This window comes from Neltuma alba, unplaced genomic scaffold, assembly GCF_004799145.2.
Source record: "Neltuma alba isolate B1F8T4 unplaced genomic scaffold, ASM479914v2 tig00003162_pilon, whole genome shotgun sequence".
Taxonomy (NCBI): Eukaryota; Viridiplantae; Streptophyta; class Magnoliopsida; order Fabales; family Fabaceae; genus Neltuma; species Neltuma alba.
This window is the reverse complement of record NW_021633167.1, coordinates 299,765-304,745: the sequence shown is the minus strand read 5'-3', so window position 1 is coordinate 304,745 and position 4,981 is coordinate 299,765.

Sequence of the window (4,981 nt, the reverse complement as noted above, 5' to 3'; positions counted from 1 at the left end):
TTTTAAAGTACAGATGTATATCTGAGAAAACAATTATAAGCATTCTTAAAATAAGACATACTTAGATACTCATATTTTAAAGAAAAGTAATATCATATTTTAAAGAAAAAATTGTAATAAGATCCATTCAAGAAAATTAAATATAAAAAAGTCTTTTGAGATCATCAAATTATTCTGAAGTTCCAAGGGATCTTACTGTAATAAATTTTATTTGTTTAATTACCAAATTATTCTTATTGTATTTTTAAATTTGCATTGACAGCTGAAAAAGCAGTTATTGACAACTTAAAATGTAAGGATTAACAGTTATCACTGCAGGTATTGACAATTCATGTATTATATTCTGTGATGTACTGAGAAAATATATTGTCAATACTTATCGCAATAATTATTAACCCTTATACATTAAATTGTCAATGATTGTACTTTTAGTTGTCAATACAAATTTTTTAAAAAATAAGAGTAACTTGGTAGTTAAACAAATAAAATTTATTGCAATGATGTCCCTTAAGAATTAATAATAATTCGATAATTTCAAGGAATCTTTTTGTATTTAGTTCCATTGGGTAGGACCTTATTGCAATTATCCCTATTTTATATAAGCTCATCATTTGTTAAATAAATATATAGCAAATAAATTCATCATTTACATAAATGTAAAATTAAAATGAATAGCAAGTCAATATAAAAATAAAACAATTTATTAAAAAAGTGAAATTCACACAGGCTAGCTGCAAACATAAAAAAAGAGGCATGTTCATTTTCTCTGCAATTAGGCAAAAACAACCACAGACTTTTTGAGTGTAGAACCATAGTTTAAAAAACACTTAAAGTTCTTAAATTAAGAAATATTTAGTATGTATGATATATTCTAAATAAATTCATCATGAACTTCATACATCAATTATAAAAAAGAAGTGAAATTTGCAGGGGTCAACAACGTGCATAGAAAAGGGACATATATTCACTTTTTCACTTTGTAAAAACATAGAATTTTTAAGCATAGACCCATATTTAAAAAAAACTTGAAATTCTTAAAATAAGAAATATTTATTATACATGATATGTTGTAAATAAATTTATCATTAATTTTATATATCAATATAAAAAATAAAATTAATAGCACGCTAAAATATGAATCATGTAATTTATTTAAAGAGTACAAATAACATGGGTCTAAGCAAGTATCACAATGGGCACATGTTCACTTTCGCATATAAAAAAAATTTCCTCAGCTTTTAGCAATGTTTTAAAAGCCGGACCGGATATCAAACCGGAAAGACCAAGGGTCACGGTTTAAACGGTCAGATCGGTTGAACCGTCTGGTCTGACCGGTAACATAATAATTAAATAAAAATAATATTATATAAACATATGATAATATATGTGTATAAAAAATAAAAAAATCAAATTGTTAGATAATTTGAAAATATAAGTATGTAGTTCAATTTCATCATTTCAGTAGCAATTCAACCCGTCATAGTTAAAATATTATCAATGGTACACTAATTAATTTTAATATAAATGAAAACTGATTTTAATTTATCTTTAAATAAACCAAGAATTAGTTTACAATTTATTTAATGTCACTTATTTTGTAATTGTGATGAAATATATAAAAAAGAATATGTATTTAAAAAATCATTTAGAAAAAATAGTTAAAAAAAGAGATGAGAATATATTATGTAAACTATGGTGATTAAATAGTTATCTATTTGTTAAAAAAATAGTAATTTAAAAAGTCAAAGAATAAAAAAAGTTGATGACTTTAAATAAATAAGTACTATTTTATAATGGAAAATAATAATAATTATTATTATTATCAAATATGCGTTTATTATTTTTGCCAACTATAAAATATGCATTTATAATTACATTGAGATTTGTTATGTGACATGTTTTATATTAAAAAAAACTAATAAGAAATAAAAATCAAAAGTAAAATGTGCAAAGTCTTGTCAATACACGTTTTACCAGACGTCTGCAACATTTAAAGTTATCTTTCCTTCCCCACGTGAGCTGATCAGACACCTTCCCTTCACTATACACTTTCCGCAACTATTTTCTTCTTCACCGACAATGCAGACCACTGAATTTCGCAAGGTCTAAAACGGCATGGATGGAAGTTGCAACTTGCATCTATGGAGAAAGAAGGGAAAGAAAATGCTATTGGTAAATTTTATTAATTTTTGTTCTTCGTCTTTATTATCATCTCCATCTCCTTTTCTTTTTCCTTCTTCATCGTTGTTATTTTTGCCATAACACCACCACGGACCCATGGAGAAAGACAAACAAGGAAGAAAATGTGTCGGCTTGACGGTAGAAAAAGACGCAGCAAATGGTGAGTGACAGAAATTTGATTTATATTACAATATATAATCATGGAGATATCAACACGAGAGCGATTTCATATTTCAAGAGATGCATGTAGGGTTCTATTTGTGTATTTTCAATTTTTAATAAATTGCATTATTTACATCTTGACCTGTTATTAATTTTATTTTTATATTGATGTATGGAATTCATAATAAATTTATGAAAAATATATCATATAGAGCAAATATTTTTTATTTTAAGAATGCTTAGAGTTTTTTAATTATGAATGTGTGCTTCAAAAGTATAAAAACTGTCTTCACTAACTGAGAAAACGAATGTGTCTTGTTGAGATGCTCGCTCTCATATTTGTGCCATTTTTCATTGTCTTAATAAATATAATTATTTATATCTTGTCTTGTTATTGATTCTACATACGAAATATTTCATATTTTAACAATATTTATTGTATCTCAAAAAAAAAAAAGCCTAACTCGGACCGGCCAGGTTGAGCCGGAAACCGGCGACCCAGTCACTTATCCGATCCGGTCAGGCCTCTAACTCGGGAAAGAAGTGACTCGGGATAGCCCGGTCGTAACCTAGGTAACTTGGTTGTAACCCGGGAAACCCGTTGGGTTGGGCGGGTTGCTGAGTTGCTCTTGAAAAAATTTGTCTAGAGAATGCAGAGGCTCAGATCCTCTGAAAAAGAACAAGCAAGTTTATTGTTGGTAAGGAAAAAGAAGAAGAAGGGCAGAAGTTTTCAGTGTAGAAATCATAGAAAAGAGAAGAGTGATTCCTGAAGATAAGAGCTTTTGTTGTTTGCGAGTACCGTGTACTGAGAAGAACACTGTGTGTGTGAGGAAGAGCGCAACCAGAAAATCAAAGGAAGCACTTACTAGACCGCCGGAGAAGACGCATTGCTCAAAGAGCGTTGAGAGGGAGAGAACAAGAGAGAAGAAACAAAAGGAGCAGTAGGACACCGTGTAGAGTCAAATTGAAAAGAAAAACAGAAAAAAAAACAGGAAAAGGTCAGTCATAATCATAGCCTCAACCTGTTCTCTCTTACATGCATAGCGTGTTGCAGTTTCTTCCTTTATTTTTCAAAGCTCGCCCATTCTCCCACATCAATCAATACATCAGCCTATACAAATTATTTTTAATTATATAAAAAGGGGCAAATAGAAATTCATACGATGCTTTTTTTTTTTTACTAAATTATATACCATATGATAATTTAAAAATATTTTGTATACATTTTATATAATTATATATTTTTACTTATTACCGGTCTGACTCTGAGTCAACTCTAGTCTAATCTACTAACCCTTGACCTACTAACTTGACCGGTTCAATGACCGGTCCGGTTTTCATTACCTTGCATGTTACTATGGGTTGCATGGATGATCAATTTTTTGCAAAGAGGTTTTCTGCAATCTTTTTGAATGAGTGACAATTACATTCATTACTTGTGATAGTTGTATTTAACAAAACTTACTTACTTGCATATTTTACTCATTTGATCTTTATATCGCATGGGTAATAAACTTTATTATTTATAAATTAGAAAATTTGAATTTAAAATAATTCAATGCATTAAAATTATTTATATTTTAAAGTATAAAAAATTAGATGCACGGTAACCTATAACGTTGATACATAACATAGAAATGTCAATTAGATTGTGTAATACTCCGGTCCTAATTATAAGAGTTAGTTAACTAATTTGAGGAGATTAAGGAAGTAAGTTAAGTTAGTTATTTGTAATAAATAAGTATTGTGTTTCCTAAAATATCATTACTAATCAAGTGTATTGGTAGAACTACTATTGTTAGAAGGACTATTTTGAAAAAAATACATAAATATAAGAGACAAAGTGGATTGGGATCTTATATTTAGAATCAAAATAAAAGTCAAACGAGATCTTATATTAAGGACCGGAAGTAGTAGTATCTAGCTCATTGTTTGCTGCTTAGAAAAACATGTCATTGGAGTAGAGATTATTGCAGGGACACATTAAATGCATGTATTATTCTAGGTTTGACCATTGCACTATCCAATACATCACTACCATTCACTCTGAGCCTAAAATAATACTTAGTGATGATACTATGTTTAGCTATGACTATTAACAAGAATCAATGTGAAAACATAATGAATATTGGATTGTATATTCCTTGGCTGGTCTTTACTCATGGACAGCTCTTTGTAGCCATATCACGCGTGCGATAAAGAGAAGGATTGAAGATCTTGGTTTTTGATGATAATAGACGTCCTGTAGGAAAAACTTCTAATATTGTCTGCAAAGAATTTTTTTTTAATAATCTACAAATTTGGGAGATTTATTGTGTTCAACCTGACATTTTATTTTATGTCAATTATACAGCTTTTTATTTGCTTCTACATACCTCGTGCATCGCAGGGGCACTAATAAGCCAGTTGTTTGACAATTTAGAATACTTATTCATCATTTCAAGACATAAAAACAGTAAACTTCTAATACATTTTCAGTTTCTAACTCTCCTTAACCAACCTTGTCTTCATTTTAGTTCAAGGAAACAATATTAAAAACATGAATCAGCAAATTGGAGTCCATTGTCCCAGCTTTTAGAGCATTATTACAGCCCATCATTTTGAAACCCTAGAATATAACCCAATAGCTTAAAGTACT